The 23,706-nt window shown below is 48.3% G+C and overlaps 1 protein-coding gene across 2 annotated transcripts in view; it reads left to right on the forward strand.

Annotated features, from left to right (window-relative positions):
* KCNJ6 (potassium inwardly rectifying channel subfamily J member 6) overlaps window positions 1-23,706 on the forward strand; it is a 281,504-nt gene that overhangs the window by 246,241 nt on the left and 11,557 nt on the right. The window lies entirely within an intron of this gene.

Below are 23,706 nucleotides of genomic sequence, written 5' to 3' on the forward strand. Positions count from 1 at the left end.
ACACGATGGAAAAACTAAAGGAGTGTGATTTTCAACTAGTCCGGAAAGCTAGGGGAGGCCCTCCGGTTTATGAAGGTCACCCCGACGGAGAGCTGGTCCAGTGGATGGGGTCCCTCCAAAGAAGAGAGAAGAGGAGGGAAGGAGGCCCTGTTGTCCCCACGTCAAGCTCTAACTGGCTCTCCCACTGCTAATGGAGAAGCTCACCCATCCCACGACCACCCATCCACATGTTGGGAGAGCTTCCCCAGGCCCACCCCTAAGGTTTGTGGGGTCGCAGCAGAGCACAGATGGAGCCTCCCAGGCGCACCTGTTCTCACTTGCCCCATTTTCCAACTGGTCCAGGGGCGGTCCCCTGATATCATGTGACTGCCGTGCCCGCCCTGCCCCACCAGCTACGCCAGCTTGACAGTTCTCGCCAGCAAAATCCCCAAGTCCACGGGGCGCCGTGGGGATGCTGAGAGAAACCAGGTGACAAAGGCCGTGGTGTGACCCGAGATCCTGTGCAATCCCCGGGGCCTGCGTGCACGGGACAGGCCCACGCCTGAGTCCGTGCGGGGGGCGGGGGATGTCAGCAACTACGGAAACCAGGGTGGAAGGTGGCGGTGACAATAACACAAGCACGAGGCAGGTCGTGCGTCCAGACCCCTGCCCCCGGCACCGTGCCGACCTGCTGGCCTCCTTCCCAGCTCCCTCTCCTGGTCTGGCGCCTCAGCACCCAGCTCTCGGTCATGATCTCCAAGGGAGAAAGCACCGGGGAGCCATTGCCGACAGGAGCACCCCGCCCATCACTAAGGCAACGCCCTGCACCCAACACCTTCAACGGCCAGGAATCAACTGAAGGGTAGTTGAAGTTCATTGTATAAGTAAGACCTGTCACCTCACAAAGGATTCTCACATCATTCTTCCTGTCCATCCAACCCGTGTCCTGCCTTCTCTTTCCTTCTCTCTCTCTCTCTCTCTCACACACACACACACACACCCTGCAGCACAAAGGCAATGTGTTCAAAGACCAGAAGGGCTAAGATACAGCTTGACCCACAGGTTCCAACACCATTGTGGGACGTCGCCGCCTTCTGTCCCTTGGCTCCACTTTCCCCCGTGCTGTCTCTAACTCCCACCCTCTCAAGTTCAGATTCAATGGGGAAGAGCTGGTCTCAAGTTCAGGCTCAATGGGGAAGAGCTGTGGTCCTTTCCTGCAGCTCCCTAAAGTTCTGAGAATCCCAGTGACCCAGCTGGGTCGCAGGTGGCCCCAGGGACGTCCATGTGGCCTGACGGGGAGGATGAGGAAGACGCTGGGGAGGCAACCCACACACACGCCCACCTCCTCCAGCCTCGTCCGGGAATCCTCTGCCTTTCTTTCCGGCAAGTCACTTCATCGGATAAGTTCGCCCGTCAGTGGAACAGGCAAACTTATCCTCCAGTGGTTGAGAAGATGAGAGGACCCTGACGTAAGCGGGAAGGAGGTGTGCGCCAGCCTTGCCCGCGGGCCAGGGCAGCCGCACAACCCACCCAAGGACGCGGTCAGGGCTCCGATGGGGGCCAGCCCCTCGTTCTGCACCTGCTGCGTCCGGGGACGCAAGGCAGGGAATCGGTGTTCGAACCTCAACAGAAAGCGTGCCAGGAAGTTATCAGGAGATTCCAACGCTTTTTCCCATCTGTCAGTCCAGCAGAGAAATGTTAAATCGGGGAGGGAGAAGACAGCCAGTCCCGCAGAAGAGCTTTCAGCTGCTTCCCTCTGCTGAGCGCGCAGAGAGGGGACGCCGGGCTCACGCTCATGTCCCACACCCCGGCACCTCCCTGGTGCCTAGGACACAGCTTGCCAGCACCCCGGACCAGTGAACGCAGAACCGAAAAGACGGAAGAGGAGCTACCCCAGGCACCGGGCCGGATGCTTGACATCCACGATCTCTGATGCTCGTAAAAATCCCACCGGGGGGTGCCTGGGTGGCTCAGTCGGGTAAGCGCCCGGCTTTGGATCTCAGCTCAGGTCATGATCTCACCGCCAGTGGGATCAAGCCCTGAGTCAGGCTCCAGGCTGCCAGCCTGGAGCCTGCCTGGGATTCTCTTTCCCCCTCGCTCTCTGCCCCTCCTCCACTCACTCTTTCGCTCTGTCTCTCAAAATAAATGAATTACATTTTTTTTACAAATCCCACGAGGTGGAGTCTTGGGTTCCGAGATGTGGCGAAAGTTGCCCGAGGACGTCTCTCTTGTTAAAACAAAACCTTCCTGCTTCCACAACTCCCCACCGATCTTTCTCTCTCCTTCCCTCTGCAGGCAGAGTCTTCTTGAGACTTGCTTATGTCTCCTCCCTCCCTCTTCCCCTTGCCTGTTCACACTTCGGCCACTCCCGTGGTGTCTAACCCCACCTCCCCACCGGAGCATCGCTTACCCGACTCTCCAGGGACCTCAGTCTCCCAACCCAGTTAGCTGGTTCAGGTCTTCATTTTGTTTGTCCCGCCAGCAGGTTTTGATGTTGACCGCTCTTTCCTTCTGGGACTCCTGTCTCCCCTGGGCTCCTCTGACATGTACCTCTCCTGGCTTTTCTTTCCCCTGTTTTTCCCAAGATCTCCTCCAAGGTCGTAGTCCCATAACCAGCATGGAATGTCAGAGCTTCTCACGGCCCAAGCTAAGTGCTCTGTCCTCTCACTCTATTCCAGCTCCAATTCTCATCCCACCCACTTCAGTTGCCACATGCCAGTGACTCCCAAATTTACCTCTCACCCAGGCCTGCCCTTGGCGTTCCAGAATGTTCTATTCAACAGCCTATTGGGAATCTCCTCTTAGAGGTTGGATGTCAAAAACACCACAACTCAACATATCCAAACTAAACTCATAAACACCCCCAACTCCAGTCCTCTCCCTGGAGTCCACAGGTCGGTGCAGAGCACCAACATTCAGGTGCTCAATCCAGAAACCTAGAAGAGATCAAGATGCCTGCTTCTTCTCCAACACCATCTCTATCAAGCTTGGCCCATTTCTGCTCCTAACTATCTCTCCAGTCCATCCAGTCTCTCCCTCTTGTGACCTTTGCGATCCACCTGCCACTGACTCCCACCCAGACTATGAGGAAGGCCTGCTCTCCCCGTGTCTACCCTCACTGTACCCCAACACGCTGTGACACTGCAGCTCTTTCCCCCACACAGATCAGGGTCTTTCTGTTTCCTGAAAACTCCCCAAATGACTTCTTATTCATGAAGCTCTTGGTAGGGGCAGGTCCCTACCACATAGAGAGAACACTCAGTGAATCAGGTTCATGCCACGCTGTCACCTATAGTGACATAGCATAAACATATAGGAAATAAACGTGGCTAAAACCAGAACCCAGGCTGGTTCATTTGGAAACAGTCCCTTCAGAAACGTCAGCAAGAGACAGCTGGTCAACCAAAGGCAATCAGGAATTTACGGCAGATAGCCTGTGACAACAGGTTCCTGTCATGCCCACCACCTCCCACTACAAAAATCCTAATCTCCAACTGATTTTGCCATGGAGGCCGTGGAGGGCTTTTGCAACTTCCAAAAAAAAAAAAAACAATTCCTCTTTACATCTCCTTCAATGTCTCAGTAGTAATGTCTATTGAGAAGTATGCAATTGCAATGAATTCTGAGTCTGTTAAACAGTATAAACAACGAGTGGAAATTGGAGGTGACTGCCAGAGGGGGAAAAGGCATCACATCTTCCTCTTAGAAATCTCAATGCTAAGATTCCCTGCATCAAACTTCTCATATTTCGTCTATAACAGGTCATGGATAACGTGCAAAAATGAAATGTAAGTCAAGGGAAGGAAACGGAGAAACACAGTGATGTACAAACTTCCTTTCATAAGTGACCAGTTTTAACAAAATTAAGCTTTAAGAACCCAAGGTAATGAATCCAGTATGAGGTGACTCTAGAAATGACCAACTCTTGGGCGCCTGGGTGGCTCAGTCAGTTAAGCATCCGGCTTCAGCTCACGTTATGATCTCGAGGTTCATGAGTTCAAGCCCCGCATCGGGCTCTGTGCTGACAGCTCAGAGCCTGGAGCCTGCTTCGGATTCTGTGTCTCCCTCGCTCTCTGTCCTTCCCCCACTCGCACTCTGCCTCTCTGTCTCTCTCTCAAAAACAAAGAAACATTAAAAATTGTTTAAAAAGAAAGACAGAAAGAAGGATCAACCCCGGGAAATAACAGGAAATAGGGAAGAAGGTTGATTTTCATCATCTTGTTGGACCGAGAAAGGTCCCATGGCATCCGTGGCCTGGGAAGCAGCCCGGTGAAATCAGGACCCTCTGCTCCAAGAGAAGTCATTTGAAAAGTGCATCTATTGACAATCTGGTTAGGGGAAAACGCTGAAAGACTGAAGTGAAATTATCCAGAAAGGAAGAGGAACGATCCCCGATTTTGTGCCCCAATCTAAATATTAGCAAGATGGCACTGCCCAGAGACCATGGACCAGTTGGCAGGGTTAGCAACTCCAGTGTCAATGGCCACGATGTGCTCCACCAGCGTCTCCCAGAGGAGAGGCCGGGCCTCCGAGGCGGGTGGCCTCCCCCCTGCTCCCCCGAGGAGCGCTCCAAGGGCTCACCCAGCAGCCAGCCGCTCACGGAGGTCTCAGCGAGGCGGGCCTGCTCCGGGCAGACAGAGCTGCCAGGCCTCGGCATTTCCAGCCCCCACCCGCACAGGTGAAGCCCCTTCCTGGCCTTCAACCCCAAGTCTTAGCCCCGCGGGGGGGCACTTTAATTCTTGTGGGAAGGTTTGAGAAAGGCAGGGGACGTGTCAGAAGGTACCACACCTCCAGGCTCCATTTCGGCCTGACGTCCCCCCAGGACCACCTGAGGAGGGTCTGTGGCAGCAGCCGCCCAGCCCGTCCTTGGCTATTCCGGGCCAGAAGGACCTCCCGGCGGCCTCGCGACAGTCACAGCCTACATGCGACATGTGACAGTCACATGTCACCTACGCATGTGACATCCGACATAGGGCACTGTCCCACACTGCGGGTCTCCACGTGAGGTTCAGGAAACACCCTCTGCAGGAGGTACGCTTCACCTCCTCCCACTACGTTCATGTAAACCAAGCCACGGACGCCGCTCTCTCTGTCGACCAGGCGGTAACTGTTTTTGCTTCGTTCAAGTTTATTTTTATTTATTTCGAGGGGCAGGAGACGGGCAGATATAGAGACAGGCTCCCAAGCAGGCCCCGTGCATTTTAGTGCAGAGCCCCACGCGGGGCTTGAACTCACGAACCGTGAGATTGTGATCCGAGCCAAAATCAAAAGTTGGACACTTAACCGACTGAGCCACCCAGGTGCCCCAGTGTTAACTGTTTTATTATTTTTTTAACGTTTATTTTTGAGTGAGAGAGAGAGAGAGAGAGAGAGAGCCAGAGTGTGAGGGGGGAGGGGCAGAGAAAGAGGGAGACACAGAATCTGAAGCAGGGTCCAGGCTCTGACTGTCAGCACAGAGCCCGGCGCGGGGCTTGAACTCACGACCTGAGCCAAAGTCGTACGCTTAACTGACTGAGCCACCCAGGCGCCCCCACGTTAACTGTTTTAAAACACAGTGCCCCAGTAGAAAATTTGAGGTTCAGGAAGGCCAACAGGTCGGGAGACAGCTGTCACTGCAAAGACAGTTTGTTACTCACAGATCTCAAGAGGACGGGGCATAGCACCTCGGACCGGAGCACAGGACAAGCACCAGGGTTGGGCAGGAGCTGGGGGGCTGGAGGGGACTACGGCTACAACTTTTATTGTAGTTGCTGTGGGAAGGAAGGAGCAAGACAGGCTAACTGGAATGACTTCCATGGACACTGGGCATAGGAGCTGTCCCCAGGGTGATGAGGGCAGGTGAATGTGAGAGCCCCAGCGTGGCTGGGGTGTGGGCTCCAGGTCGGTTGGCTTGTGTTTGAAAATCGCACCCATAGTCGGGCAGTCTACCGTCTATCTGAGGGGATCGGCTAACCTGGGGAAGGGTAGTCCCTCCAGGGCCAGCAAGTCCCCGGATGTCAAAACACAGGAACACAGAAGATAAAAGATATGGTTCATACTTTAACTCAGAACAAAGCTCTTTCTGAAAGAGTCACGAAGTCTTGCTCCCCTGCTCCCCCACCTCCCCCAGACCCCTCAGCCAGGTCTTTACATTTTTTTAAATTTTTTAAATGTTTATTATGTATTTTTAAGAGAGAGACAGAGAGCATGAGCAGAAGAAGGCAGAGAGAAAGGGAGACCCAGAATCCGAAGCGGGCTCCAGGCTCCGAGCGGTCAGCACAGAGCCCGATGTGGGGTTCGAACCCACAAACCCTGATCAGGACCTGAGCCGAAGTCAGACACTTGACCGACTGAGCCACCCAGGCGCCCCCAGTTCTTCACATGTAATAGCACACTTTCAGAAAGACCAAAAGGCTCACAGCATCCGAAGAAATGAGCTGAAATGCAGGAACCACTCCAGCACCCCTAAGGCTACAACAAAGATACCTGTGATATTCTGTACTTCATAAATGGTGTCATTGACTGGGCAGGTGTTACGTACTCTGCACGGTGCTAGATACTCAAGAATTATTCCACCCAAGAGATGGCTCGTCTCCCTCCCACCGGCACAGATGACGGATTCTGTCCCTCCCCTTCATCCGATCCACGCACACAACCCAGGCCACTCCTGTGCAGGCCCCCGCTGTTATGACTAGTCTAAGTGGATTGCCAACATGCCGTGACCCAGAATCCCAGTACCCGCTGTTCCTCGTCTCAGGAACGCTGCTGAACATCCCCGGCACGCAGGCTGGAACATACCGGCCTCCCTCCGGGAGGGACAGTAAAACGAGATGGCAGAGATTAGCCCAGGGAGGAACACTGTGTCTTTTTCTTCGGTGCCTCCTTGCCTTAAAAGGCAGGGCCGAGTAAATGATGAAGCTGTAAGAATATGGTATCGGCCGGGGAGAAAACCAGCCCGCAGGTGTGAATACAAACTGACGAGGGGGTATTCCCGTCACTCCCCCTGGAAACTAACAGGCCAGAATTTGGACACCGGCTGGTGATCTGTGAGCAGGAGGATGAGTCAAGACGACGATTTATCTTGGGGCGCCTGGGGGGCTCAGTCGGTTAAGCGTCCGACTTCAGCTCAGGTCGTGATCTCACAGTTCATGGGTTCGAGCCCCGCATCGGGCTCTGCACTGACAGCTCGGAGCCTGGAGCCTGCTTCGGATTCTGTGTCTCCCTCTCTCTCTACCCCTCCCCCCCTCATGCTCTGTCTCTCTCTCAAAAATAAATAAACGTTAAAAAAGATTTTTTTTTAAAGGCGAGAATTTATTTTGCCAAACCAAGCTCTCATTTGTTCCTTGGGGATATTTGATTCTCATTAAACATCCAAACCCCGTATCTGACACATCGGTCCCTCCTGGGCTACATTTTTCACCCCTAAATGGACTGGAACGAGGAACGTAGAGATTAGGTGGTATATTTACTTGAAATCAGTACTTCAAGACCAGACTTGGACTAAAGCAGGCTCTCACTGCTAAAGGTATTACACATGTGTTTACAAGGCTGTGCTCATTCGGAAGACTCGCCTCACCCTCTCCACACCCAACTACATTTTTGACAGGTCAGGAGAGATTCCAAATTTGAAGAAAAGACGCAGGTTCACAAACAGAGCCGTAAGTAGAATTTGCCGTGATCTCATTAACCATTCATGGTTATTGAAGAATGAAGACATTCCAACAGATCACAAGGAAGGCTGCAGCCATTGCTAGATTCCCGGACATCTTGAGGCATTTGTCACAGTAAAAAAGGATCAGATGTATGAAGGACCTCTAGAAAAGACCCCTAAGTTCCTCGCACATAACGTTTTCGAGCCTGGAAGCTGCGGCCAGAGGAGGGACGGCGATTCACGTTGGCTCAGTCCCAGGGCAGCCTAGGCAGCGATGCCCCAGAATCTTCGGACAAAAGCTTACTTGTGGCACATGGTTCAATGGATTCAACGTCACCAACGTCCAAACCTCTATGAACCCCCAGGATGCAAACTGTGCTTTTCCGGAATTTGCCCAAACTTTCAACTTCAGACCACATTTACTAAACAGCCTCCTAAGAAGATGTCTTTGCTTTTATAAACACATTGCCTTTATCATATTGCCTTCCTGGTGAATCAGTCTATAAAGATCTCGTTTGCTTTCAGAAGTCCACTGCTGGGGCGCCTGGCTGGCTCAGTCGGTGGAGCCTACGACTCTTGATCTCGGTGCCATGGGTTCGAGCCCCGCGTCAGGGCATAGAGATTACTTTGTTAAAAAAAATAAAACATAAAAAAATGAATAAAAGTCCACTGCTTTTGGTTAAAACCCCATTAAAGTCCGTTTTTCAAAAGAAAAATTACCTGTTTTCTAGCAGTGGCAGGTTCTCACGCCTGCCCCTTCTTCCGTCCATCAGTTCTCCCCTGGGGGAAGGACACCTCGGAATCTTTCCGGAAATTTGCGGACAAGAGGAAGGGCGGGGAGTTTGGTTACTGTTGTGCAGGCAAGCTGTCAACTTTAGGAAGAATTTCAAACAGGCTCGGGGCGTTTCCTTGTTTTTCCAGTTTTACTGAGATGTGACTGACATGCAGGACTGTGTCAGTTTGAGGGGACATTCGCGTATCGTGGGACGTGAGTTTGAGGGGACGTTCGCGTATCGTGGGGCACTTACCACGGTGTGTTCCGTTAACATCCGTCCTCTCACAGGGACGGAAGGAGAAGGAGAATGAGAAGAAGAAAGGGAAAAGGTGGGGGATCTTTCTTTTGTTAGGAGAACCCTTAGGATTCACTCTCTTCACTTTCAAACACTCCATATGAGCCACACATCTTTCTGCATGACTTGCGTGTTTGGTTTCAGGCCCTGTTTCAGGCCCTGTTTAAGTGAGGTTATAGGCTCTTCTCCTCTCCCCAGGCATTTCCTTCTGACAGACCAGAACAAGGCAGGGTACAAACGGGTCCTCTGAGGACGTGGGAGGGAGAGCCCTCCACAGACTGAGTAAGTGTGGCCCTGCAGGCACAAAGTTAATACGACACGGTGAGGACGCAGACGGTGATGACAAGGCAACAAAAGTAAACGACCTCTAGGCCAGGCCTAAGCTCTAGTTAATTTTCAGGTACTTTTCCAGTATCCCCCCAGCTTCTGCGATGTCAGAGTCACAAGCCCGAAGGAAAGTCGGGAGGAGGGATTTTGTTCTCCTCCCCTTCCCACAAGTGAGCCATCCAGGCACTAAAAAGGACAGCGTGACACACACGTGTCTTAGAGGCAGAGACAAATCTCAGCTTGGGAACTAAAGATTGCATCGGGTTTTTTTTTTAAGTTTATTTATTTATTTGGAGAGAGACAGTACGAGCAGGGGAGGGGCAGAGAGAGAGAGGGAGAGAGAGAGAATCCCAAGCAGGCTCCAGGCTCAGTAGAGAACCCAATGCGGGGCTTGAACTCACGAAACCATGAGATTGTGACTTGAGCGGAAGCCAAGAGTCAGACGCTTAACTGACAGAGCCACCCAGGCGCCCCGCTGAAGATTGTGTCTATAGGTGTCGATGGCCTTGTTGTATACTTGCCCAGTCAAATGCACGTCAGCCGACGGTCTCCCCTGAGTCACTGCGCTGCCCTCACGGACACCCTTCCGTTCACTTTCACCCGCCCGGACAGCTGGCCAGATGCACATCGGTGGCAAAGAGTGGTCTCGAGACCTAAGTGACCTGAGGCCAGGAGCATCCACAGGATGCCAAACTTCCGGAAGTGTCCGTTCTAAATGGGATCACCTTAGTCCACAGCTTGTGTGCCAGTGACACGCGGAGGCTTCGAGACACATGGTGGGTCCCACTAACCTGAAGTGTGCTCCTGCCTCTTCTTTGGGGCACAGACAGCCAAGGGCATCTTAGTCCAGGAGCCTCCCCAGCCAGCCAGCCCCACGGCCTTTAAGCTGGGGCTCTCCCTGGGCTGTTTGTCTTAGCCTCAACCATCCATTACGTTTTCTTCCCAGTTGAGGGCATTCTCTCTCCAAGTGGATTCGCGTCATTGTAAGAGTGCTCGTGTAAGAAATATTGGTGATGCTTTGTAATTCCCTCTTATTTCTTTAGCCCGCCAGGTCTTTATTGAGCAGCTATCGTATCCCACATTGTGCCCAGCTCCAGAAACACAAGCGAGGCACAGTCCCTGCTCGTCGTGACATTTATGTTCTGTCAGCAAGAAGTCTCACAGGGGGCGGTGGGGTGTGATGGGCAGGTGTGACAGAGACCTAACTCAGGAAAGGCCTGCTGGAGGGGGCTACATGGCCCCTAAGGGAAATATACAAGTCAGGCAGGGGAGCAGAGACCCGGAGAGACCGAGTGAGAACTTTGGACCTTGTTTTCGCGGCAACGGGATGTCACCGAAAGGCTCTAAGCCAGACAGATAGCATCAGATCTGCTTTGTTCCAAGGTCACCCTAGCGTCGGGAGAAGACGAGCTGAAGGCAGGAGCCGCTTCCAGAGATGAGGGTGGCGTGGGCCAAGGAGGTGGCGATGGTGCTAGCAACGGGAAGAGAAGGAAGCCGAGATCCAAGGTGCATTTCAGAGGCGGAACCAACCATATGCATCAAGCGATTGCATGTCAGCAGCGCCATTGACTGGAATTGGGAATCTGGGCTGAGAGGCAGGTTTGGAGGAAAAGGTGATACAGGTGGCACGTGTTCAGTTAGGGGCATTGGATGAGACACCCGAAGGGGAGATGCCCAGTGGGCAGGTGAATGCAGGGGTTTGGAGCATCAGGCACGAGGTTTGGGCTGGAGGTTAGAGGGTCAGCAGCTCGTAAAGTCACATGAGCGAACGAGATCATCCAAGGAGAGAATGTAGACAGAGGACCTCGGAGCCCAGAGAGAGGACTGGGAGGCCAGGGGGACTCAGAAGGAGGACACGGCCAGCAGGGTCAGCAGCAGAGCCAGTCCAGTGAGCTGGCAGGTCACGAGAGCTGCAGGACCACTGCGTCCTTAGAGGACCTAACAGCCAGCTGGTCGCCTGTGGCCGAAGCGGCTCTACCTGAGGTTTTGGTTTTGGAAGCGCCGGTAAGTAGGATGAGATCATCGTCCAGGATTTGCCTCAATTAGCGTTAAGTCTCGGTTGCCCCGGCAAGAATGTAGTCAGTGGCTCGTATAAGTTTTAGTCTTTCCGGCAACACAAACTTACCTTTAGCACTAGTGAATTAATGTGCCGGACAAGGGCCCAGAGATCCATCAAAATGGCCCATCTGGACGTCCTTTACCCAACAAAAAGATCCTAAGTCTCAGGGCGCCTGGGTGGCTCAGTCATTTAAGCATCCAACTCTCGATTTCAGCTCAGGCCGGTCGTAATCTCACAGTCATGGGATCAAGCCTCACTTCGGGCTCCACACTGAGCGTGGATCCTGCTTGGGGTTCTCCCTCTCCCTCTCTCTCTGCCCCTTCCCCACTCGCATTCTCTCTCTCAAAATAAATTAGCTTAAAAAAAAAAAAAAAGTTCCGAGGGGCGCCTGGGTGGCTCAATCGGTTAAGCGTCCAACTTCGGCTCAGGTCGTGATCTGGCGGTTCGTGAGTTCGAGCCCCGCGTCCGGCTCTGTGCCGACGGCTCGGAGCCTGGAGCCTGCTTCCGATGCTGGGTCTCCCTCTCTCTCTCTCTCTCTGCCCCTCCCCTGCTCATGCTCTGTCTCTCTGTCTCTCTCAAAAATAAGTAAACGTTAAAAAAAGTTTTTTTTAAGTTCCTAAGTCTCTTACTAAAACTGAGTTTTCCCCCGACCAACTCTATATTGTTCTAATTATCAAACTCAAAACGTAAAGGCCTGGGTTTTTTACTCAAATCTTAAAGTCAGCTGAAATAAGATGTTTATGTTCCACTATGCAAAGAGTAACAGAACCACGTGAGCTTCATAAACTCTCTGGAGGGCACTCTCAGGATCACGGACTCTGCTCTTTTTCGCTCCAAGATGAAGTCATTTTAATTATACATGTCATTGTTTGTTTTATTTGGGAAGGATAAGCACTTAGAATTTTAAGCCAACTTTTTTTTTTTAATTTTTTTTTAACGTTTATTTATTTTTGAGACAGAGAGAGAGCATGAACAGGGGAGGGGCAGAGAGAGAGAGGGAGACACAGAATCGGAAACAGGCTCCAGGCTCTGAGCTGTCAGCACAGAGCCCGACGCGGGGCTCGAACCCACGGACCGCGAGATCATGACCTGAGCCGAAGTCGGCCGCTCAACCAACTGAGCCACCCAGGCGCCCCATAAGCCAACTTTTTAAAAACTGTGTCCAAGGAGAGATTATAATTTATAGACTCCACGCTCAGATGAGTAGAAATAGAATTGACTTTGTTTCCCTGTGACTGAAATTAACTACACTGCTCTTAAGCTCCCTGTTTCCTGGTAGAAATAAGAGCTTACATTTGCCAATTAAAGGTAACTTGGTCACTTCCAGCTTTCCATGTGGTTCATTCAGATCTAAACTGTCGCTCAGGAAGTTCCCCTCTCGAACCATAAGAGCCATCTGAATCGGGGTGGTTTATACAGCATTTTGGCATCGGTGAGGGGGTGTAACCTAAGTACATCCTGCCTCCTTGCTCTCCCCACAAGGTCTTTGGGGTATCACGTGCTCTCGCTGCGAGGGTTCAAGTGTCCACCAGGCTCCTGGACTAGAAGCTTCCGTGTGCCTCTCCCCACGGTCCTGCCAGCGCCTCCACACCGTCCACACACGCTCCCGCATACACCCTCGAGAACACACACACTTGCACACACACGAGGGAAGCTCACACAAGCACAAAAACGCATGTTCATACACACTAACACACGCACACAGCACAGTCAGAGCACACGCTCTGGGCCAGGCCCTGGGCCACTGACCAGATGCACCTCATTTAAATGATTTACAGTTTTCTTAAAAGGATCACAAAAGCAAATCCTAAAAGGAAACACAAGTAGAAGCAAATGAACCTAACTAGACATGAAATAGATGACAGGCCACGTAGAAAAAAGAACAAATTCTACAAATCAAAACCACACTCAGATATCACCTCACGCCAGTCAGAGTGGCCAAAATGAACAAATCAGGAGACTATAGATGCTGGAGAGGATGTGGAGAAATGGGAACCCTCTTGCACTGTTGGTGGGAATGCAAATTGGTGCAGCCGCTCTGGAAAGCAGTGTGGAGGTTCCTCAGAAAATTAAAAATAGACCTACCCTATGACCCAGCAATAGCACCGCTAGGAATTTATCCAAGGGATACAGGAGTACTGATGCATAGGGGCACTTGTACCCCAATGTTCATAGCAGCACTCTCAACAATAGCCAAATTATGGAAAGAGCCTAAATGTCCATCAACTGATGAATGGATAAAGAAATTGTGGTTTATATACACAATGGAATACTACGTGGCAATGGGAAAAAATGAAATCTGGCCTTTTGTAGCAACGTGGATGGAACTGGAGAGTGTGATGCTAAGTGAAATAAGCCATACAGAGAAAGACAGATACCATATGGTTTCACTCTTATGTGGATCCTGAGAAACTTAACAGAAACCCATGGGGGAGGGGAAGGAAAAAAAAAAAAAAAGAGGTTAGAGTGGGAGAGAGCCAAAGCATAAGAGACTCTTAAAAACTGAGAACAAACTGAGGGTTGATAGGGGGTGGGAGGGAGGGGAGGGTGGGTGATGGGTATTGAGGAGGGCACCTTTTGGGATGAGCACTGGGTGTTGTATGGAAACCAATTTCACAATAAATTTCATATAAAAAAAAAAAGAAAAAAGAACAAATTCAAGCCACGTTTGAACACAGGACCTTGATTACACTACCTCGATGGAATATTCCAAGATTGAAAAGAAGTGCAAAGAATTTTTTTTCTTAATTTTTCAATGTTTATTTATTTTTGAGACAGAGACAGAGACAGAGAGACAGAGTGCGAGTCGGGGAGGGGCAGAGAGAGAGGGAGACACAGAATCCAAAGCAGCCTCCAGGCAGGCCCCAAGCTGTCAGCATAGAGCCCGACCAGGGGCTCGAACTCATGAACCATGAGATCACAACCTGACCCGAAGTCAGATGCTCAACTGACTGAGCCACCCAGATACTCTGCAAAGAAATTTTTAATTTTCCCTTACAGGTTTGTGGTTGATAGTGTCAAAAGGACAAACAGCACCTTGTGGGTTTTTTTTTTTTTTAAAGGTGCTTTATTCAGATCTTATGAAAGAGTCTGTTACCATCATCCTCCTTCCTTTCAGAAGACTCTGATGACTTTGAAAGGAAAGTGAGTTTTTTTGTTTTTTTTTTTTTATTTTTTATTTTTGGGACAGAGAGAGACAGAGCATGAATGGGGGAGGTGCAGAGAGAGAGGGAGACACAGAATCGGAAACAGGCTCCAGGCTCCGAGCCATCAGCCCAGAGCCTGACGCGGGGCTCGAACTCCCGGACCGCGAGATTGTGACCTGGCTGAAGTCGGACGCTTAACCGACTGCGCCACCCAGGCGCCCCAGAAAGTGAGTTTTATACAGTAAAAGGAGGAAGTCTTAGGAGGGCCTTTCTTCCTGGCTTGTAGATGGCCTCCTTCTCATGGCATCCCAACATGGCCTTTTTTGTGTGTGCATGCAGGAGACAGAGCTCTCTGGTATCTCTTCCTCTTACAAGGACACCAATCCTATTGAATTAGGGCCCCACCCTTAGGACTTGGTTTAACCTCAATTACCTCCCTAACGTGCTGTTTCCAAATACAGTCCCATTCAACATGTGAATTTTAGGGGCGCACAATTCAGTCCATAAACTGTGTTATCCAGGAAAGGTACTTAAACTTTCTTCGCTTTAGTTTGACCATATGAAGGTAGAAATCGTAACAGCCTCCCTGTAAGAAAGCTGCTGAGAGGACTAGACGGTTGATGCACACAAAGTGTTTTGTGCCTGGCAGAAAACAAACAATCAATAACATTTCGTATTTAACTCAAAACTTAACTTGTTCATTTTGTCAACTGCTTTGGCGAGAGCAAAGTTAGGAGTACACACATAGAATGTCTTTTTTTTTAGACATTAAGAAAATGCACATCTCCATTTATTTTTGCATGGCTGCAGGTGAACCTCAGTGGCCCCCCAATATTTGGGTAACAGAAGAAGAACAACTGTTTATGGAAGGGCCTTGTACCCTGAGTGGAAGGCAGGGCTCTGTTATTTAAATAATCAGCAGTTGGCTGAACCTACTGAATGAAAGTTATTATCATGCTATGGCACAGATTACACTATACTGTTTCTTTTTGACATCGCGCTTGGTAAATCACCAACGTTCTTCTCCCACACAAACACTTATAAACATAAGTGCGGAACACTTCATTACTGTGCTAATTCAGTGCGGTCCTTACCGAGAATAGCGAGGAGTGAAGAGAAACATCACATCGTTTAGCCCAGCATTTGAAATAAGAAGGCAAAGCCCCTGCAGTCAGTTCTTTGTCTCTGAATACTGATGGTCCATATTGGTTAATTTTACAGTATTCAAAGTGGTGATGGCGGTTTATATCCATTTCATTTTATTGGAATCGTATTCTCCAGGCGGTTTTGATGTATTATCTGTCTACAGAGTGAATCCCTCTGGCTTTATCCAGCGGGCTCTCTCTTGAGGATGGCTTTCATCATATTGGTATTCTGCTCAAAACATTTCCCATCATAATTTGCTGCTGTGAATCTAAAAATAGAGCTTTGCCTGTTAAATCCTCGCCTTGCAGGCCTGACCCTCTGCCTGCTCAGCCGCTACGACAGATTCCTTAGCGGTGCCGCAGTTAGGTTTCCTGGCTTCTAGATGGACTGGGCTTTGCGCCCACCGCCATTCCACGCCCCCCACCCCCATCCTTGCTCTTACATAGTCTTACTCAAAGAACGAAACGGCCACCAAAAAGAGGAGCTAATTCTAATCACTTCCCTGCAGGTTAAACTCTGGGAAGATTAACCAGAGATCCAAACAGAGAAGTTCTCAGAGGAGAAATTATGAAATTATGAAACGAAATAATATTTAAAAGATACACACACACACACACACACACACGTGCGCACACACGGCTTGGGGCTTTGGGGAAATAACTTAGACCATACCACGCTGCTACAAAAACCAAGCAGCCTCCCCCAGCATAAAGTCGAAGGCATGCCTGGACCTGAGAACACTCCAGAAGACCTCTTCCTCCCCGAGTCCCACTTTGCCTCATGCCATCTCGCAGTGACAATCTGCACCACTCAATGTCCCCTCATTTCTTTTGAGACTGTGAGGACAGATTCCCCAGGGATGTACTTTGGACCAAGCTTACCAGATGTGTATCTATTTTATTAGACTTTTCAAACAACCAATTCTTGCCTTTATCCATCCTATTTTTCGTTTGTTGTCTATTTTAGTAATTTGCACACTGACCTTTATTGCCTATTTGCCATGGGTTCATCCTGTTGTTGTTGTTGCTGCTGCTGCTAATTTTTTTTCCACTGAGCAGGGCTGACACACACTGTTCCAGGTGTGCAACATAGTGATTCAACTTCTGTATGCCCTGTCGGTCTCTCCTACTTTCTCAAGATGGATACTCTGCACGTTAGTTTTCGATTTTCTTTCTTTTCTTCTTTTTAAAGATTTTTTTTTATGTTTATTTATTTTTGAGAGAGAGTGAGAGAGTGAGCACAAGACGGAGAGGGACAGAAAGAAAGGGACACACAGAATCCAAAACAGGCTGCACGCTCCAAGCTGTCAGCACAGAGCCCGACATGGGGCTTGAACCCACAAGCAGCGAGATTGTGACCTGAGCGGAAGCCGGACGTTTAACCGACTGAGCCACCCAGGCGCCCCAGACTTTCTTCTTTTCTAACAGAAGCATTTAGACCTATACATTTTTCTCGCTTTCCATGTATCCTATAATTATGACATTTAGACTTTTGATATCATTCAGTTCCAAGTATTATTGAATTTCAGTAGGGTTTCTTGTTTGACAGAAGCTATTTAGAAATGTGATGGTATATTATGAAAGACGTGGTCATTTTTAAAATTCATCTTTTTGTTTTGTTTTGTTTTCTGTCCCCTGCATGCAAAGCTCCAGACTTGTATCAACTCATGCACGGAATTCATTCACAGGATTCTCGTCCCCAGCTCTATCCTCTGCAGGATTCCCCACCGTTTTCAGCTCCCAGACACCCGCTGCTCGATCTTCTGTCTAGAAAGACAGGATTTTTCTCTGAATTCTAGCCACTTGTGCCCCGCATGGTCTCACAGACTCGGGTCACTGCCAGGGCAAAGCAGTGAGAAATGAGAAAAACACAACCACAAACTCTTTGTCCACAGTCCCCTTGCCCCTTTCAGTGCCTGTGACATACAGCACACAGAGAAGTTCCCGATGGGGCAACACTGAAGGCTGGGTGAGGAGAGGACGAACCTAGCGGGGACCCCCCCCCCCCACTCTCATCCTCTGGCTCAGAGGGGCACCTTGTCCCAGTGCTGTGGTCAGAAGGACAAGGTTTCTCCCCGAGATTTTGTTGTCAGCACCTGCTACCGACTTCTATGCTGGGAACACTCATCTGGTTAAAGCCAGATGATGAAAAAGGAAGAAAAGAAAAGGAAAAACAAGAAATTTACCCCCAAACAAGTTGATCTTCACGTTTGGTACCCTTTTCCCATCTTCCCGCTAGTGTTAGACTTTCTGGAGTCTTTAGGCTGAAGATTTTGTCTAGAGAAGTTAGTTGTTTGTAATCAGCAGGAGAGAAAAGCTGTACTTAATTCTGTCTTCACCAGAACCAGAAGTCCTATCCCTTACTTTTTTAATTGAACTTATTTTTTATTAAAAATATGGATTTTGGGGGGCGCCTGGGTGGCGCAGTCAGTTAAGCATCCGACTTCAGCTCAGGTCATGATCTCGTGGTCCGTGGGTTCGAGCCCCGCGTCGGGCTCTGTGCTGACAGCTCAGAGCCTGGAGTCTATTTCAGATTCTGTGTCTCCCTCTTTCTCTGACCCTCTCCTATTCATGCTCTCTCTCTCTCTGTGTGTGTCTCAAAAATAAATAAACGTTAAAAAAGTATGGATTTTGTAATTTTCCAGCACCTAGTTTATATTTTAGCCGTGGGTCCTTCATAGATAGTCCGGGATAACACTGGAAACAGAAACCTCCCACTTTCCTTCCTAAGGACTCAAGCCAAATTCCACACATGAATGAAATCATATGATATTTGTCTTTCTCCGACTGACTTATTTCACTTAGCATAATACCCTCTAGCTCTATCCACATTGTTGCAAATGGAAAGATTTCATTCTTTTTCATCAATGAGTAGCATTCCATTGTATATATACACATCTTCTTTACCCATTCATCTGTTGATGGACATTTAGGCTCTTTCTATCATTTGGCTGTTGTTGATAGTGCTGCTATAAACATTGGGGTGCATGTGCCCCTTTGAATCTCAACAGAGAACACAGGGAAAGGAAGGAAAAAGAAGATAAAAACAGAGGGAGACAAACCATAAGAGACTCTTAGATACAGAGAACAAACCGAGGGCTGCTGGAGAGGAGTTGGGTGGGGGGAGGGGTTAAATGGGGGGGGGATTAAAAAGTACACTTTTCAAGATGAGCACCGGGTGTTATATGTAAGTGATGGATCACTGGTTCTACTCCTGAAGCCAAGACTACACTGCATGTTAACTAACTTGAATTTAATTTTTGTTTATGTTTCTGATGTTTATTTATTATATTTGCGACAGAGAGAGTGTGAGTGGAGGAGGGGCAGAGACAGAAGGAGACACAGAATCTGAAGTAGGCTCCAGGCTCTGAGCTGTCAGTGCAGAGCCCAATGTGGGGCTCGAACCCATGAACCATGAGATCATGACCTGAGCTGAAGTCAAATGCTCAACCGGCTGAGCCACCCAGGCACCCCTTGAATTTAAATTAAAAAAAAAGGACTCACAAGCCATCTTTCTCCTGAATAACGGATCTGAGACATTACCAACCAACAATGTTAATTAAACTGCTTCTCTATAGTTTTCCTAAGTCAAGTCTTTTGACTTGACAACGAGTAGTGTTTGGGAAACTACAATGTTGAAGCGCTGTGCTAAATGCTAGGAACATGGAAATTAACAAGACCTACCAGCCCCAGTGTGATCCCAATTCAACAAGGGAAACGGACACTTAGAGGCAACTGCAAACAGTGGGATAAGGACCATGAGAGGGGATCACTGGAGTGTTATGGCACCCTGGGCTCTATAGTTTCAGCTAGGGACTGGTCAGTCACAGAGTGCTCCAGAAAGAAGATGATAAATTAGCTCTTGAAAGATGAGCGGGATCCCATTGGGAGAAGGATATTCAAGATACGGCAAAGAGATGAACCCAGGCATAAAAGCACAAATGCCAATGGCGGGAGAGTCAGTATGCCCGGAGAGTGGAGAGCGATCAGAACTGGAGATCAGCTTTTTCACGTTTCGCTCTTCACCAAAGGAAGCATCTCTTTTTCCAGAGAGATGTTTACTCACTAAACACCCAATGCAGGGGACTCCATGATTGTCTTCTTGATATGGAAAATAACACAACATACATACGCACTGATGTAACCTTGGCAGCTCTTTCTTACAATGTTAACCCAGTTGGTTGTATTTTGTTACTTTTTCAAATTCGATGAAAATCACATCTTTAAAGAATGGATTAGAACCAATGGCAATATGTAGAATAGGAATCTTTCTGCAAAAAAGGAAAATTATCAATTTACACTAAAAACTCTTTTTAATATTGTACTATTGGATAAGTACATTAATATTATTTTTTATCCCTTTTTAAATGAATTAGGACACCACAAAATGAATAAAAAAAGGAAAAGCATCCATGAGCATTCATTTAAATCTTACCTATTCACCTTTTTATTACAAAAATTAAACAATCTCATTAAAATGGTACTATGAAAAGATATTTTACTATCCCTATAGAATTCAGTAAGTTATTCATTTGCTAGGTACAAAACAAAGTAACACAGACTGGGACTGGGAGGCTTAAATAACATAAATTTATTGCCTCATAATTCTGGAGGCAGGAAGTCCAAGATCAAGGTAGGGTTGGTTGCTGTGGAGGCCTCTGTCTTTGTCATGCCAATGACCATCTTCTTCCTGTGTCTTCACATGGTCTTTCCTCCGTACCTATCTATGTCCTGATCCACTCTTACAAAGACTCTGATCATATTGGATTAGAACCCATCCTAATGATCTCATTTTAATGGAATTATCTCTTTAAAGACCCTATCTTTAAAAACAGTCACAGTCTGAAATACTGGGGGTTAGTACATCAACATAGGAAATTTTAAGGGAACAATTCAGTTCCTAACAGTACACAGTTTCCACAAACCAAGTCAGTATTTACATTTCCCTCAACAAATAACCCCATCACATACCTCTGAATCACTTTGCTTTATTGAATAAGTAAACTGTGGCATTTCCATTGAATGAAATGAAATAGTATAATTGCCATATAAATGGAGTGACCAAAAAATTATACTGAAGAAAAACATTTATATTTGCCTGTGTAGTTGCCTTGATCAATGCTGTTGATTTCTCGATTTGAGTTACTATCTAATAACCTTTTATTTCATTCTGAAGGGCTCTCTTTAGTACCTCTCGTGGAGTAGGACTGCCAGAAATCAGTTCAGTTTTTGTTTACCGTGAAATGTCTTAGTTCCTCTTTCTTGTGTGAAAGACAAAATTGGTGGATGTAGGGTCCTTGACATATAGTCTTTGTCTTTAAGTGCTTGCAATGTGTCTTCTCACTGCCTCCTGGCTTCCATGGTTTCTGACGAGAAACCAGATGATGATATTGTTGTAGATCCCTTGTGTGTGATCGTCGTCTATATCTTGCTGCTTTTAAGATTCTCTCTTTGTCATTGTGTTTCAACAGCTTGATTATTGACATGTCTGAGTATGAATCTCTTGCGTTAATCTTACCTGGAGTTTGATAAACTTCTTGTGAGTGTAGACCAGTGGTTTCCATTAAATTTAAGATGTTTTTAGCCCTCGTGTCAAGTTATTTCTTCTCCGGAGCCCTTTCTCTCTCTACTCTCCTTCTGAGATTTCCATTACGCATATGATATGATCGATGGTGTCCCACACATCTCTTGAGGCTTAGCTCAGTTTTCTTCTTTCTTCTCTCTTTCTGTCCCTCAGACTGGAGACAATCACAATTGACCTGTCTTCAAGCTCATGATTCTTTCTTCTGCCAGTTCAAATCTGCTGTTGAGTACCTCCAGTGCATTTTTCATTCATCTATTATACATTCCAACTCTAGAATTTAATATAATTTAATTTATATTTGTTTTTTTATATATGATTTGTATTTCTTTATTGATATCCTCAATTTGGTGAGACATCATTCTCGTAATTTCCTTTAGTTTTTTTCACATATTTACACTAGCGAGTCAGGTGAGTCCAATGTCTCAGCTTCTAGGACAGTTTCAATGGACTGCTTTCTTCCTATACATGGGCCATACTTCCTTTTTTCTTCATAGGTCTCATAAATCTTTAAAGCCAGCATTTTAAATAATATAATGTGGCAACCCTAAAAATCAGATTCTCCCTCCTCTCCAGGGGTTTTTGTTGCTGTTGCTGTTTGTTTAGTGACTTAGCGTGAGATTCAGGAAGTTTTGTATGTAGCCCCCTGAAATCTTTGCTCAGTTAGCTTTGTAATCAGCTAATGACTGGACAAAGGTTTCCTTAAATGCTTGGAATCAGTAAGTCTCCAGTCTCTGCTAAGGAGTGCTGTGTGCACGGTGGGGGGCAGGCTTTCAACACTGAGGTAGGAACTTTACAGCCTTGCCTTCACCTTCACTTCCTGCTTGCTCAGAGGCTCAAGGTCAGCCAGAGACAAGAGCTCAGGGCCTTCTCAGGTCTTTCCTGGGCCTGTACACAGTCCTAAACATGCATGTGGTCTTCTAGATTCTCAGGAATATGTCAGAGTTTTTCCAAGTTCCTTACGGACATCTTTCTCCAGCTTTTCCTTTTGTTTCTTGGTTAGCTTGTTGTTTTCCCCAACTGTTATCACTGCCCCCCCCAAGCAGCTGCAATATTAAACGACTGCCTGGCTGTTTCTGACAACGGACCCAAGGTAAAAGGCTGCCTGCATTGGGTGAGCTCTCTGCCAGGTCACACAAAGACAAGCCTTGCAAGCGGGGTTTTCTAGGGAACCGCCAGACACATGAAGTAATGACAGTTCTGAGAACGGGGCTTTGAAAGAGCTCCACCCGTGTTCTGACCTCTGCTAGCTGTCAGGCTGCTGGTTTTCACCACGATTTGGGGCTGTTGGTTTTTGAGGCTCGTGGAGCTGAGCAGGGGGAGTTAAAATTCCACACCATTCAGGGTTCTTAACTAAAGTTCAGCTATTTTGTTCCTAAGGAAGCTCCCCTGGAATTCACTTACAGAGGTCTAAAAGAGTTTGTTTGGTCCGTGTTCGCCACTGCTCTCACTGCTTTTATGGGGGAGAAGGTTTTCAGGGGTTCCTCCCCTCCCCCTGCCGGCCTTCCTGGTGACATCCTCTTGGCTGCACCCGCTGTTGTTTCTTCATACCTGTACCCCAAGTGTCTGATTCTCTCTTCAGCCAGCTCCAACAGATGTTGAAGGTCCATTTAGATTTTAACTTTAGTAACGGCAGGTTTTATTCCTCACTGCATTTGGTTGCGTATATAGCCAGAATGGAAAGCCTAGGCAGATTTTATGGCATCTGACCATCGCTGGCTTCTAATCACTTAACAATAAACGTGTACCTCCTTTATGGGGGGGAAAAAAAAAGTTACTGAAGTTATTTTATCACCTTTTCCCCTTGACTTCCCGTGTACTCCTCATTCTGAGCCCATACATCCCTGCCATCATCTGTCTTCCCCCGTCACACCCCAACACACACGAAGGGTTGGCAGTTCGGACGAGAAGCGCTGGTCGGGAAATAAAAAGCAAGACAGCGCCCTTTTCTTTTCCATATCTAGAAGTCCTGTGGTCCTTGTGTTAGAGGCATAAAAGGGGGCTTTTGTGGGTTAGCCAGACAGACACTGCCAGAGGGTGGGATTCGGTTTGGGGGTTAAGGAGAGGAACCCAGGGCTGGAGTGAGGGCAGCGCTGACTCGGGCCCTGACATCACGGAAGTCCCTGGCACCCCGGTTTCTTCTTCTAGTCGCACGGAGCAAGTGCCACGCTCTGAAATCATCCTGCAGCCCTGAACCCTCCGTGGAAACAGCCACACGTATTCTCTTCTCCCCTCTCCCCCCGCACTCCACACAAAGCAGCTGCCTGATGCACCTTACCGGCTGTCTCAATACACGACACGTGGGCTGCCTGGCTGTTTCCTGGAATGAATGAACACTGACCACGGGACAACTTTTGCGTGTCGCAGGTAGTTTGGCCTTGAAGGACCCCTTATTCATTTTTTTTTTTTAAGTTTTAATTACATGACATTTTACAATCTTAGTAGAGTAAGGGTGACTATTTTGACGTTTTCTTCTACCTAAAAGTTCCTTGTTTTCTTCTGATTTTAAAAGAATTTTTATAGGTCCCTAAAAAGCAGTTGTGGGCCCTAGGCCCCGGACCTGCCTAGCCAATGGAGAAGTCATCCCTGAGGATGGGTGGAGTTTCCCCCATTCTGTCATTTCATATTTTTTGAAAAGCTGCTCCTGGGGCACCTGGGTGGCTCCGTCGGTTAAGCGCCTTACTTCGGCTCAGGTCACGATCTTAGGGTTCATGGGTTCGAGCCCCGCGTCGGGCTGTGTGCTGACAGCTGGGAGCCTGGAGCCCGCTT

The sequence above is a fragment of the Leopardus geoffroyi genome, chromosome C2 (genome assembly GCF_018350155.1).
Source record: "Leopardus geoffroyi isolate Oge1 chromosome C2, O.geoffroyi_Oge1_pat1.0, whole genome shotgun sequence".
In the NCBI taxonomy this organism is placed as follows: Eukaryota; Metazoa; Chordata; class Mammalia; order Carnivora; family Felidae; genus Leopardus; species Leopardus geoffroyi.